Source organism: Belonocnema kinseyi, chromosome 1 (genome assembly GCF_010883055.1).
Source record: "Belonocnema kinseyi isolate 2016_QV_RU_SX_M_011 chromosome 1, B_treatae_v1, whole genome shotgun sequence".
Lineage (NCBI taxonomy): Eukaryota > Metazoa > Arthropoda > Insecta > Hymenoptera > Cynipidae > Belonocnema > Belonocnema kinseyi.
In genome coordinates, this window is record NC_046657.1 from 159,701,118 (window position 1) to 159,716,971 (window position 15,854).

Below are 15,854 nucleotides of genomic sequence, written 5' to 3' on the forward strand. Positions count from 1 at the left end.
ATTCTTCGACCCCTGGTTCTGAATGCTTGGATGGCACCTGGCCACGGGTCGAAGAAAGGAACCAGCGGTCGACAGTAAAAAGAAAACGAGCCCCCTATGCTTTCTGTCACTTGTTTTCCAACAAAAAAAATGTCTAAAAATATCGCGATTTTCACAAAAAATAAGACGAACACATCCTTACGGGTGATTGGAAATAAATACAGAGCCTATCTATTACAGTTTGCAGTTTGAATCGCTTTAATATCTGTATTAGAACTGAAGATAATATAGTTGCACATTTTTGTACTTTTAAGCAACAATTTTTATTTTTTTTTTAAATTTCTCAACTGCAACTGGTCCACAACAGTTTTCCTCAAGCTCATTAATTTTTTCAAATTTTTTCCATCGCCTCTTGTATAAGGAATAATACTCTAAACTTGACTGTTCTTAAATGTACCCGAAAACACTGACTTTTTTTTATATTTTTGAGTCTGCTAAGCACAAAAATTTTTTTGCATAAACGTCTTCAAGTTCATTTACGTAGAACACTTTAAGCTTTTATATGACTGTTTTTTGGTTGCGCTAGCATTTTTTTGACTGAGTTGTTAAGCTTCAAAGGCAGATGCCTATAGTTTTCTCGCCGATAGTAGTTACTATTTTCTCGGTAACTGGTAACTTTTTTTAAGTTACTTTTTCGTTACTTTATATATTTTTTCTGTATATCTTTCTTTTGATTGCTAATATACAAAGGATGAGAACTTTAAAAATTGCGCGCGTCGAGGAAACAAAAGATGATCGATTTCGCGCTTGCTCGCTGATTTTCATCTGCTTTGTAAAGAAGCAAACTTTCATTTTGGACATATTGCTTCAAGCGAATCCGAAACTTCGAAATTGAGTTTTGTCTGATTTTAAAAATTTGAAAAAAGACTGATAATAATGTGCGACAAAAATAACGGCAAGGAAACAAATAATTATGTTGATCTAGTGATAGAACTGCTCGAACCACCAAAATAACCTGAAGGAAAATTTGTATCTTGGCCAGGTTATGCAGAGTTCTTCGATTTCCACTCGAAGGAAGGGAATACTTACAAACTAAAGCGCAAGTTCTGTGTGATTCCGAAAATTCTAATTGTTTTTTTTTTTTTTTTTTGAAGTATAATGCGGTTGTTATAGATATTAGGTTCTATTCAGAGATTATTTTGGTTCCGAATATTATTCATTAAAAATATTTGTCTGATAGATTAAAATTTTTGCTATTTTCATGGAAATCCGTTTAAAATAGTATATAGGATGAAAATAAAATTGATAATTAATATCACCCTTTCAAAGAAATTGCTTTAACAACACATTTCAAAATGCCAAAATTTCATCACCTCCAACTCCGGCGAGTTTTTAACCAAACTTATTGGAATTTTTCAGGTGAAGTATTATTCAATAAAACTAAACCTTAATCAGTATTTTTTTATAATCAACATTAAGTGTAAATGTTTGTATTTCGCTGATTCATCCCTGGGTGTCTCTGTGAAAATTGAGCGACTAAAATAGTCACAATTTAAGGGCATGTGGTATTTTGAAAATTATCGATTATACCAGTGTAAGATTTCAACGGTTTTTTTCCTAGAATTGTAAATATGTTATCTTTAAAATTTGGAGAATGATAGCGAACATGCAAACGGAAGTCCCCGAACTCTTCTTTTGTGAAATAATTATAAAAATTTTATTTTGATAAATTTTATTAATCCGTGTATATTTTGAGATTATATTTGTTTTATAATTTTCCCAGACTGAAAACAATTTTCCCAGACTTAAAAGTGAGAGGAGGGGGAATATGAAAAGTAACTTTTAGAGTAACTTAAGTTACTTCTACCCGTAACTGTAATGAGTTTCTTTTTTGAAAAAGTAACTGTAACGGTAACGAGTTACTTTTTTTGCAAAGTGACGTAACTGTAACGAGTTACTTTTTATAGAGGAACTTACCCAACACTGTTAATCACATTAAATTAATAAAACAAAATTACTGGAAAGTTCGTTTATTGAAATTCTGACGTTTCAATAAACAAAAATTTCCAGTAATTTCGCTTTATTCTTTTAATTTAATGAAGACCATAAGATCTACAAAAAATTCTGACTCGTATTTACATTGACGGTCGAAGGAAGGATTGATTTGATTCTTATCAAATCTACTTATTAATTATGTACAGTAGGTCCCTCCCAAAAAATTTAATTTTCGACCAAATTTTCACTTTCGACCAAAATACTTAATTTTTTAATAAAATGCATGACTTTTCAATCACATGGTTAAATTTTTATAGCGAAAATATTAATTTTTAAATAAAAAAGTTAATTTTCAAAATAATAGTCTATAATAATAATCTATTCCAGTTGCAGATTCGTCATTTTAGTTGGAAATATGTCAGTTTGGTTCAAAATTAATTCCTTTAACTGAAAATTTGAATTTTCATTTTTGGTTGAAAATTAATCTTTTCTTGTTCAAAACTCAACAATTTGGATGAAATTTTGTCTTTTTTAATAAAAAATCAAATATTTCATTGAATACCCAGATATTCCAAAAAATTCAAGTATTCCAGTTAAATATTTATCATTTTATATGAATTTTATATCATTTTAGGTTGAAAATAAAATTACTTGTTTGAAAGTTAGACTGTTTTTTTGAAATTTTTTTTGTTGATTCATCATTTTAATTAAAAGTTCATTTTCTTTTGTTAAAATATGAGCTATTTGATTGAAAACTTGTTTTTTTATTGTGTAAAAAGGAATTTTTGAACCGAAAATTTAACTACGTTGTTGCAATTTTTTCTATTTTTGTTAAAAAATGATTATTTAAACGGAAAATGTAACTGTTATTTCAGTTGAATATAACATAAATTTAGTTCAAAAAATCACCTCTTTAGTTTAACATTAATTTTTTGACTAAAAATGTAATTATTCAACTTTTGGTTGAAAAATGATTTTTTTAGTTAAAAACTTTAACAATTCCACATATTCCAGTTCAATATTCATAATTTTAGTTTGAAAATTTGTCACTTTGTTTGAAAATGTCACTTTTTTGTTGCAAGTTAGTTTTTTCTTTTCTGTTCGAAGTAATTTTTTTTTGTGGAAAGTAATTTTTTAACTGAAAATTTAACTGATTCTAAATAAATATTCCATAGGTTCAGTTGTAAATTCATCTGCTTGGTTAAACATGTTAATTTTACGAACTCAAAATTTAATAATTTAAGTGTTGATTGACAATTTATGTTTTTTAACCAAAATTAATTTTTTGTTGGAAATTTCTACTATTTCAGTTGAAGACTCATCATTTTAGATGAAAATTTACCAGTTATGTTGAAAATTGAACTATTTTATTGAAAATCCGTTTTTTTTTTTAATTAATTTTTCAAACTAAAAGTTTAACTATTCAATTTTTTGTCGAAAAATGATATTTTTTAGTGGAAAATTGAAGTGCTTGTTTCAAATTTCATTTATTTTGCAATACTTGGTCTGTTGTGGTAAAGGGTGTTTAGAATGAATAGGAGATCATATACAAAAAACACAAAGTGACATAAGTGAGAGTTCTAAGTACCTGAAAAATCACTGAGTTTCGTTATGAGTTACTTTCAATGAAAGTAACAAGTTAGTAGTATCCAACTCTGACCAGGATCCGAACATGTTTCGAGGCCTTTTAGGTCTCCTCTTAAGGGGAATTTTAATGGAAAACTAATAGGAAATATGTGTTTGTTATGCTATTGTGAAATAAAAATCAGAATTAAATTTGAGATTAATTATTAAAGAATTATTAAAACTTTGATATAATTTACTGGTCTGCATTTCGTGCAGATGTACGCGTACATTGTTTATAAGGTTGGTATTCATAAATCGTGACTCTTACTTAGTATCAGTTATTAACTGAAATAGATGACGTTTCATGCATGAGAAATGCGTCATTGAAAATCAGCGATGCGGCGCTTAATCGTGTTGGATAGATAAATTAATTTATACCTTAATTAAATAAGCGATCGGCGCTCGCGTTAGTAGCTACAATAACCCATTAAAGCAGATCCGTGGTACTATCCTGGCCACAAACATCCATTGTCAGTTTAAGTTAATTTAGACTTAAGTAAACATCAGTTAAACGTTTAATCGTAGTCGTTTCCGCTGAGACCTTCAACAAAATGAAGAGCGTTGACTTCGAGCTTTGGAATTTAAAAAAAATCAACCGTATGACACGTTTCAATATGTTTCAATGTGTTCCAACCCGCCATATTCTAATGGAATGCTCTTAAGTAAGATATAATAAGACATTAAGACATTCCCAAGTTTTGTAATAGTCCGGGGGTTTTAAGGGATCATCCGTAAACTGCGTTACCTTGGCCATGAAACCGGGAAACCCCAGGAACTTTATTTTAAAACTAGAAATTAAATTCAAGTTTTCATTTTTTTTTTATTTTGGTCAATTTAGAAAAGTGATATTTCTATTATATTCAGTCGCAGAGCTTTCAAATTATCTCAGTTTACTCTAATTAAATAAACCTTAATTTATTATTGAATTTTCTTCGTACTTAGAAATTAAACTTGTCGTTTGAAAATTTGTGTACTTTGTGACAAATTCAGTTTTTTTTTTGTAGAAAATGAATTCTTATGGTTCAAGATTAATCTTTTTGTTATAAAATTAAACTATGCCACTTTAAAATTCATCATTTTAGTTGGAAATTCATCATTCTGCTTGAAAATTGTTAATTTCTTCAACTAAAAATGTGAATGTCCATTTTTCTTTAAAAATTGATTTTTTCTTGTTCAAAATTTAAAAATTTTAATGAAAATTTGTTTTTTTAAATTGAAAATTCAACTATTTCATTGAAAATCCACATATTTTAATCTTCTTGTTTAAAAAATCTTCTTTTCGATTATAAATGAAAGTATTACTTCTTACTATTACTTGGTCGATAGAAAGTTAAACTTTTTTGTTGAAATTTAGTTCTTTTGGTTAAAGATTAATCATTTTAATTAAAAATTAATTTCTTTAGTTAGATGACATCTTAGCTGTTTTTTTCGAAAGATATCGTTATTAATTAATCTAAGTATCATGACTAATCCAGAAGAGTAACGTAGCCCTAAGTTCTATATCCAAACATAGGAATGAGGGTTATTTTTCAAATAAAAAAGGGTAAAACGAAGGAGTAAATTCTTTCAAATAATATTAATGTAAATAAGGTATTAAATACAATATGAAATACTTTAAATTCCTAAGATTTCAAGTCGGAGTATCTATATAAAAAAAAGAAAACTTAATTTTTAGCGAACAAATTATATTTTAAACTAAACAGGTGAATATGAAAAAAATGAAATTTAACAAACTAGTTCAACTCTAAACTATTTAGTAGAATTGTTAAATAAAAAATATGAAATTTTAACCAAACAGTTCAATTTTCAAGCAAATTGATAAATTTTCATCAAAATTGTTTAATTTTTAATCAAATAGGTAAATTTAAACCAAAAATATGAATTTTTAACAAAAAAAGTTAATTTTCAACCGATCAGTTAATTTTCCACCAAATTGTTGAATCTTCAACCAAGCCAGATTAATCTAGAACCAAAAATGATTCATTTTCAACCACAAAGATTAATTTTAGGCCAAAAATACGAATTTGTAATAAAGCGCTTGAATTTTTAATTAGAAAATTTTCAATTTTCAATCGAAAATATCAATTTTTAACCGAAAGTGGCAGTGTTACATTGTTAGTGCAGAAAATTAATTCTCAAGAAAAAAGAAGAGCATTTTCAAAAAATAGTTATCATTTCAACCAGAGATGCATTGTCAATTAAAAGGATCAATCTTTAAACAAATTTCCAGCAAGAACATTAAATTCTACCAAAAAACAAGATTTTTCAACAAAATATATTAATTTTCAACAAAGTGGTTGAATTTTAAAGCCAAAAGCACAAAGTATTTGCAAAATGGTCAATTAAAAGGATCAATCTTTGAACAAATTTCCAGCAAGAACATTAAATTCTACCAAAAAACAAGATTTTTCAACAAAATATATTAATTTTCAACAAAGTGGTTGAATTTTAAAGCCAAAAGAACAAAGTATTTGCAAAATGGTTGTATTTTTTATTCAAAAATACCATTTTTTAACAAAAAATTAGTTTTCTACCGAAAATTTATATTGTCTGAAAAAAATAGTTTAACTTTTATACAAATAGTTCTATCTAAACAAAAATATGAATTTTAAACAAAAAAGTTATTTTTAAACCGAGTAATTTAATTTTCTATCAAATTTTTGAAGCGTCAGACAAACCAGAATAATTTGGAACCAAAAAGGACTAATTTTCAATCACAAAGATTAGTTTTAGATAATAATAAAAAAACAATCTAATAAATTACATGAATGTTCAACCATAAAATATCAACTTTTAACCAAAAATGGCAGAGTTACATTGTTAGTTAAAGCAATTAATTCTTAACCAAAAAAGAAGAGAATTTTCAAAAAAATATATTAATTGTAAACTAAAGTGATTACTCATAAAAAATGAATTTTCAGAAAACTTCCATCTACGAGAAAATTGAGTTTAACTCAGAAGTTGATTTTTTAATCCAGAAGATTAATTTTATAAAAATGAAATTAAAAAAATTTTTAAAACAAGGATGTAAATCTTTTTAAAAAATCGACAAGAAGATTAATGTTCTATCAAAAACACGATTTTTGAACAAAATACATTCATTTTCAAAATAATGGTTAAAGTAATTTTTAAACAAATAGTTCAATTTAAACAAAAAATATAGGAATCTTTTTAAAAAAAGTTAATTTTCAATCGAATAATTTAATTTTCCACCAAATTTTTTAATCATCGACCAAACCAGATTATTATAGACCCAAAAAGTTACATTGTTAACCAAAAAGGATTAATTTTCATGCAAGAACAATCATTTTTGACGCAAAAAAAGAATTTTAAGATTATTGAATGAAAATTTGTCAATTTTAGACCAAAAATGGGATAGTTACGTTCTCAATAAACAAAATTAATTTTCAAGAAACAAAACTAATTTTTAACAGAATAGTTGAATTTTCAATTCAAGTGATGTATATTTGAAAACAAAAACTGAATTTTCCGCCCAGAAGATTAATTTTCTACAAGAAAGTTGAAATAAAAAATTATGAATTCTGAAAAAAAATTGAATAATTGATATTTAAATTAAAAAAGATTACAATTTTTATTTTAAAAAAGTTCATGTTTCATAAAAAACATTTTAATTAAAAATAAAAACTTTTGATTTTAACCAGTACCATGAATTTTAAGCGACAAAAATGTATTTTCTACCATTAAAAACAAATTTTCAATTGAAAAACATCAATTTTAAACAAAAAATTAAATAAACAAATTTTCAGTAGAAAAATTAATTTTATTAAAAAGGAAAACGTCCAATTTTCAACTAAATTGTCCAATTATCAACCACAGAAATAAGTTTTTCACTAAAATGATGAATTCTTAACAACAACAAAAAAACTGCATTTTTAACATTTTTAACAAAAAAAAAAAGAAGATAAGATATGGATGAAATACTTAATCCTCAGCCAAATAGTAAATGTTCACCTAAAAAAAATCAGTTTTCAATAAAAAATGGAATAATTCAATTTTCAATTTACAAAAGTAATTTTCAACGAGAAAAAGTTTTTTTTGTAAGAAGACATTTAAATTTTCAACTAAACTAATGAATCATTACCTAGGAGTTTTATTTGCCATCAATAAAGAAAAAGTGATCTAATCAGTAACGTCGACTGACCGAAGCAGTAATTTTGAATAATCTAAACAAAGTAATTTTCAATGACAGAATCAGTAACTTTCACGAATTAAAACAATCATTTATGGTTAATTTAAATCGAAAATTAAAATGTGGGAATTTAAATAGAAATTTCAACTCAGAAATGAATTTCTTATTTTATTTAGCAGGCAAATCAGTATTTTTCATTGACTGAAAAACAGTCATTTCTATCAATAGGAAATCAGTAACTTCGATGGACTGATTGATTGAGTCAGCAATATTTTTTATTCACTTTTTTAAACTACGTTTTTATGAGTAGAAATTTCTCGCTTTTAATTCAAAGCATGCTTGATTAATTTAATCAGTCAAATTTTGACTGATTTAAGTTTAGAGCGTAAATTTCAGAATGGTTTTTGTTAATATTATTTCTTCCTTTTTTATTGAGTGGGGAAGATTAATCATTGATTGGGATATAAGAAGCGGGTATTTCTCGTTCTGATTCGAGGTATGTGATTGAATTGAGAATAAATTGTCGATGAACCCTTTTGTTTGGCACGCGACGCATATCCGTTGGCCGTATCCGGATTTCGCGTTGTCCCCGCTCGGAGAAATGGAGCTCGTGCTGCTCGCCAAGTGGGTTAGATTGGGTTAGGTTAGGTAATTATAAACCCTCGACGGGTCGCGTGAATACGATACTAAAATTACTCTCGAATTTCCAAGTATAACGATGCACCCGGCGTCGTGGCCGAGTGCATTCCTGTCTTTTTCCGCCCCTTTTTCCGGGCGCCCTTGAATTTTCCACGCATTGCCCGGCACTCCAGTTTCCACTCAACATCCTCTTTTTTATAGTGCCGACTCCCGACGGCATGCAGAGCAAGGAAGAATTTTCGAAAATCGTAGTGTCAAAGAAACCGGGAATTTTACAAATTTTTCGAAAAAAAACTCTGTCCAACTTAGATTTCAACCGTTTCCTAAATAATTAAGTAAATTTTTATCTTTTTCAAATTATGATATCGTTTAGTTTAATATGCATAATTTGAAAATCTATCACTTTAAAAATTTTACATTTTAGATTTTAATTTTCAAGCGTAAATTTTAATGTATAGATGTTTAAAATTCAGTTTTAAAGCCTTAAACAATTAAAATTAAAAATTAAAACCGTTTGAAATATAAGATTTAAAAACAAATCGTTTTTATTTTATCAACTGTGAATATAAATTAATAATGATTTTAAAATTGAACTGTACTCAATTATTATTTTGTTTTATTATTTTGAAAACATTATTTCATTAAATTTTGTATTATTTTAATTTAAGTTTTAAAAGTGAATAATAATTTCATTTTACAGGACGAATAATAATCTGTAATCAGATCACAATTTTCAAATTTGCAGATTTTAACGTTAAAAATCAAATTGTTTCAATTGTCAAGTCCTTTTAGCTAAACAAATTCAAGCGACCGTTCCAAACTTTATAAACTATTTTTAAGTTTAAAATAACTTCAAAATAATACATTCATAATTAAAGGCTTTTATTCAATTTTAAATATTAGTTTAGTCTGAAATATTCTATTTTTAAACCATTTATTTTGAAATTTCTTAATTAAGAAAAAGAACAATTGCTAAAAATTGAAAAAATATCTGGCTGTTCATTGCAAGATCATTAATTGTCAGTTTAATATTCAAAACTAAACAAAAAAGCTAAACTTCTTTAAACGTTACAATTTTAATTATTCTATTCATAAAAATTTAATTTTTAACTCATATTGTTGAATTTTTATGTATAAATAACAATTGAACACCTACAATTCTTAGAAAAAATTCGAGTAGGCTTGAGAAATATTCAAAAGTTTTGAAATAATTCAAAAGTAATTTAAAATTCCAAATTATTTCAAATAATTGAAAATAAGCGTCTACGTTTTTACAATTTTCACAAAATCCGGATATGCGTACCAAAATTTCGCTGCAAATAACCCATGGCCTAATTTAAAACAAAATATAGATTTTGGCACATTTCAAATTGCTTGAAATGATATAATTTTGAAAATCAAACAACTTTTAAACTTTGATTTTTTAAATTTCATTGGCAGTGAAAAATATTTGCGAACCTGGAAAATACCCGGAGGTGACCGGAACCTTTTTTCTTTGTTTAAAACGGCCATCCTGACTTCCCCTCGCCTTTTTTAAGGCTTTCAAGTTTTTAATCACCCCTCCCACCCCCTATCTTACGTAAATTATGCTGACTAAATTTTTTAGTTGAATTTAAGTAGTGGTTATATTTAGAGGTTATTATTTAATAAAATATTACAGTTTCTAATGAATTAACAAAGTGTTCAATTTTAAACCCAGAAAGATTTTTTAGTCATTATAGAACAAAATTTTGAAATGTTTAATTTTCAAGAAAAAATTTCAATCAAATTTTCAACAAAAAAGATTTTCAATCCAAGAAGATTTTTGTTTTATGTAAAAACCGTTAAATTCTTCCAGAAAAGATCAATCCTCAACCATCAACAAAAAATAAATCAGTTGTATTTTGAACCAAAAAAGAATAAATATTTCCGAAAAGAAATGAAATTTCTAAAATTCAGTTTAATTTTTCAACTCGAAAATGTAAATTTTTCATTAAAAATGTTAATTTTTAACCAATTAGTTGAATTTTCTATAAAATACATGCATTTTCTACCAAGAAGACCAAAAAGTTATTCTCGAAAAAATATGTCGATATTCAAATAAAAAACAATCTGAATGGTGGCCTTGAAGCTGCCCTTGGCGTTGACCATGAAGGTTATTTCAAGGTCACCTTTTTTTTTTCAAATGGAAACCCCTATTTTTGACACCGCCAATCGAAAGAACGCAAAATTTTATGTTTAGATATTGCTCAAGGTCATGTTACCCGATGACCTTTGGGATCATTCCAAGGTCGTGTAAACATGATGCATATCCAAACGTAAACTTTTGCGTTCTTTCGGTTGGCGGTGTTAAAAATAGGGGTATCCATTTGAAAAATAAAAGTTGACCTTGAAATAACCTTCAAGCTCAACTTAAGGGTCACTATTCAGATCCTTGTCCAAAACCCTAAAACTTTTGTCTGAAACATTTCTCACAAAAACGGATATTTTCGCTGATAGGGGGGAGGGGTCCGATACTTTTTGATGACCCCGTATATTTAATCTTTTTTGGTTAAAAATACAACTGCTTGCAATTTTTTGAAGATTCAACTATTTTCTTGAAAATTTATCCTTTTTGGGTGAGTTCAACATTTAAAAATTTTAAATAAGGTCTTTTTAGATTCAGAATCTTTTTGAACTTTCTGCAAAATCTTAGGAAAATGATGTTCATATAATTTTAAAAACAAATAAACCTAAGAAGAAATGATTGGTCTTTCGAAAATGTTATTTTATATTGAAAATTATTTTTGCCATGCAATCGAAAAACTAGACGTGCACTTAGTGCTCGATGGACTATGCTTAAAATTGTTCATTTTGAAATTGTAATTAATTCATTGGCCACCCTATAAATCTCTGATGATATTGTTTCATTTCATTTCAGTTTTCATTTTGGTCAATAAACAGTACAAGTAGTAAAAAAGAAATAATGGCGAAATATGTATAATACTTTTTCCCCCATCGGTCCATTGTGTGCTGTTGGAGCACGTCACATAGCAGTCTCGTCAAAAGCCACAAACCCGCAAGAAAAAAAGCAGGTTCTTCCGCTCGCTAACGGCGTGGATAAATAAAGAAGGGGGGTAGCGAGCGGCCGTGGCGGGGGAAAGAGTAGTGGGAGTGGGGGTACACCGGTAGCGATAACGATGATGACTGCAGCGACGATTAGGACATTAGGACTTTTTCGCATTCCCCCAGCAATCGAGACGAGGCGAAACGAAACGAAACGCGCGGACAAGTTAACCGTCGTGCGTTCAACTCGGTCTCGTGCGCAGAACCCTGTAGAACTATAGAGTACTATAGAATATAGTGGCAACAAAATCGTAGCTCGAAATGCACGCCAAGTGTATTGCACTGCTGTACTTACTTTGTACCTACGCGCAACTGCAAGTGCAACATTATCGCCATGGGCAAACGTCCGAGCGGGAGCGATAGATAGGTCTCAAAGGAAAAAAAAAGTATTTATCTGGAACTAGAGAGAGTTTCCTGGAGAGGAAAACTCGCAGGAGATTTGGCAACAGTGCTTCGGGGGACAAGAAACAAGAAAAAGTATGGACCACTCCAGACGAGGCCCGCCGGATGTGTTTTCTTGCGCCGAGAACTCAATTTATGGTCTTGGCATTTTATGATAATTTTTTTCCGGAACTTTGAATCAGTTTTTCAGAACGAGACAAAAGTCACAGAGCGGAATTGTCAGATTAATTCACAAATTCGTATTGAGAGTGCTCTAAGCGCGCGTGTAGTTTTTTTAGTTTGGGAGACAAAATAATTTTTGATATAAAATAAAATTATCGAGTAACTACTTTGTATTTTTATCATTTTTCGCTAACCATACAACTGGTTGAATATTAATCTTTTTGCTGGAGGATTCAACTATTTTGTTAAAAATGTGTTTTTCTTGGATAACTTCAACGATTTTTGATTTAAAATAAAAATATTTTTGGATTGAAATATCAGCTATTTGGTTGGAGATTAATTGTTTTGTTAAAATTTTGATTTTACATCCAAAATTTTTTTAATTGTTTTGAATTTTCTCAAAAATATTAGGAAAATTATTTTTGAGAAAATTGAAAAAAATTTTTGAAAATTTCGGATGACAAATCAAAATTTCAACGAAGCAATTATTCTTCAGGCAAATAGCTGATATTTCAATTCAAAGGGATTTTTATTTTAAATAAAAAACTGTTGAAGTGATCCAAAAAAGACACATTTTGAGCAAAATAGTTGAATTCATAAGCAAAAAGATTAATATTCAACCAGTTGTATGTGTAACCAAAAATTACTAAATATTAGCAATAGGAGACAAATCTTCAAGCAAACTCTTTAATCTTTTAACCGGAAAATATGAATTTTCATGAAAAAAAAAAATTATTTTCAGCCAAATATTTTAATTATGAACCAAATACATGACGTTTTTATCAAGAGGATTAATTTTCATGTACAAAAAATGGAATTTTCAATTGAAATTATGAATCTTCAGCCAAAAAATTACTTTCTAACAATGTAGTTCAACTCATAATTCTTAATCGTTAAATTTTCAAGCAAAAAAGATGACTTATCAACCAAAATATAATAGTTGATACTAAAGATAAGAATATTTTAATTTTTAGAAAAAAAATAGGTTAAATTTATTAAAAGAAAAAGAAAACGAATTTTAAACAAGATAGTTGAATCCTCAACCAAAAAACATTAATTTTCAACCAGTTGTATTTTTAAACAAAAAAGAAATGATATGTTCCAAAGAAGATGCATTTTCTACTAAATGGATTAATATTTTACTCTGAACATATACATTTACAAGAAAAAAGTTAATTTTCAACCAAATAAATGAATTTTATACCAAGAAGATTAATTTTCTACCTAAAAAGATGAATTTTCAAAGAAAATTAGGAATCCTCATCCCAAAAAATGTCTTTTTAACCAAATAGTTAAATTTCTAAACAAAAAATAAGAATTCTGAACAAAAAATGCAATACTTGATATTTCAATCCAGAATTTTTTTATTTTAAATCAAAAAGTTTTGAATTCATAAAAAACCCGATTTTGACCAAAAAAAAATGTTAAATCATTAACCGAAAATACTTCAGTTTTCAACCAAACAGTTGCAATTTTCATAAATTAAGATATAATTTTTACAAATTGAAATAAATTTTCAAACCAAAAAGATGAATTTGCCACAAAATTCTTGAATTGACAACCCACAAAAAAACTAATTTTAAACTACTTGTATTTTGAAACAAAAAGAATGAATTCTCAAAGAAAAGAAAATATTTGATACTAAAACTAAAAAAGTTTTTTGACAAAATAGTTGAATCCCCGACAAAAAAATCAAATTTTCAATTAAACTGTTTCCATTAAAAAAAAAAGATAAAGTTTCACTAAAATTAGATGAATTCTTAATTAAAAAAGGCGTATTTTCGACAAAATTGTTGACTTTTGCAAAAAAATTAATTTTCAACCAGTTGAGCCTTTAAACACAAAGATTGAATGATTTCGAAAAGAGACGAATTTTCTACAAAATCGTTGAATTCGTTTACCCGAAAATATAAACTGTCAACAGTAAATTTAATTTTTAATCAAACAGTTGAATTTTCAACCAAATACATGAATTTTCTATGAAGAATATTAATTTTCTCTTCAAAAAGACGGATTTCTAATAAAAATAAATCTTTTAACAAATTTGTTCAACTTTTAACCCGCAAATGTCGATTTTTCAACCAAAAAAGATGAATTATAAATCAAAAATGTAGATAGTAGATATTAAAACTAAAAAAGGATTTGAATTGTAAATTAAAAAGAGTTGAATTCATCCAAAAGGAAGATTTTTAACATAATAGTGGAATCATCAATCAAAACGATTTTAATTCTAAACCAAACGCAGTTACAATTTCAGTTAAAAAAAATAATAATAAATTTCTGCAAAATAAGATGAGCTTTCAAACCAAAAATACGAAGTTTAAACAAAATTGTTTAAATTTTCAACCAATGGAGGTGTTTCATCCAGGAAGGAACATTTTTTTAGTCTAATTATAATCTGAAGGGAAACCATTTAAAATACACAATAAAAATTGGGAATTTCGAGAAAATTGATAAGAAACTTTTTATATTTTACAGGATTCTGCACAATTTTAGGCCAAATTTGATTGAATTTTAAAGATATTAAGGACTTTCGGGCCCTTTAAAAAAATTGAATCATAAATTTTGGAAAATTTTTCAAATATGAACTTTTATTTTTTTAAATAAATACATATATAAATAAAGAAATATCAATATATTTAAAGTAATGCGCATTTTCTTTAAAATGTTGGAAAATACTCGAACATTCTTGTTTGACAACTTTACAAACATTTTGGCATGTTTTGAAATCTTTTCAAACACTCTGTCAAAATCATATTTGTAAAATAAAACTCTTTGTAAAATGTTCCCAGAAGTCTTAAGAAAAATTTTCTATTCTCTTGAAATCTTTCAAAATTCTTAAAAAGCTTCTCAAATTTTTGGTTGAAATCTTCAAAAATTTGGATTTTGTTTTTAATTTGTTAAAATTTTTTCAAGTTGAAAATTATTTTTATATCTTTTCAAAACATCTAAATATTTCTTAAACTTATTTGCGTTTTTTCTAAAATTTAATAATCGTGAAAAAATGGAAAAGTTTGCTTTAAAATCCCCCACATTATTGTCTAAAACTGTAGGAAATAATTTGAAGTGTTCTAAGCTATTTAAAAAAATCCTGAAATCCTAAGAAAAAAATGTATTATCTTAAAACTTTAACAAAAAAATAAAAATAATAAAAAGCTTTAAAATTATTAAAATACTACATTTTTCTTAAAATGTTTTGAAATTTCAGAAAATACAAAAGAATAAGAAACTTAAAATTGCCACTTAAAGTCATATTCACGCAACCATGTAATCAATCAAGTATTCAACAATAGAGAGTGCGAGATTTTCGAGAATTTCGTTCCACCGATTGTTTTGGATAGGATACACACAATAAAGAGACATATACGGTTATCAATTTTTTTAGCAATTTTTTTTTCATATTCCTCCAATGGATAGGGTTGACGTATCTGCATGATATGTTTATAATGCAATTTTTAGGTGATGACAGTCGCGGAAGTGACTGCCTATTTGATTTCTTGGTCAGTTATTGAATTAGTTGCATCAAACATGGTTCATTTATTTATTTTCGAATAAATAATACTATTTAGAACTGATAAAATTTGTGAAATTATAGAATTATATAAAATATTATATAATTATTTGATATAACATAATTATATAAATAAATATTGTATAATCCTTTATAATTTCTTGTAAACTTCTGGAAAGTTTTAATACTTCTTATATAATCTTTAAAATATTTTGAATTATTTGGTACTTTTTTGAAAGTCCTAAAATCTGAAGTAATGTGAAGTGCTTAACAATTTTTCACATTTGTTTGAAATCCATCAGAATA

The 15,854-nt window shown here is 27.0% G+C and overlaps 1 protein-coding gene across 12 annotated transcripts in view; it reads left to right on the forward strand.

The window, feature by feature from the left end:
- LOC117168005 (protein daughterless) overlaps positions 1-15,854 on the forward strand; it is a 318,058-nt gene that overhangs the window by 141,028 nt on the left and 161,176 nt on the right. The window lies entirely within an intron of this gene.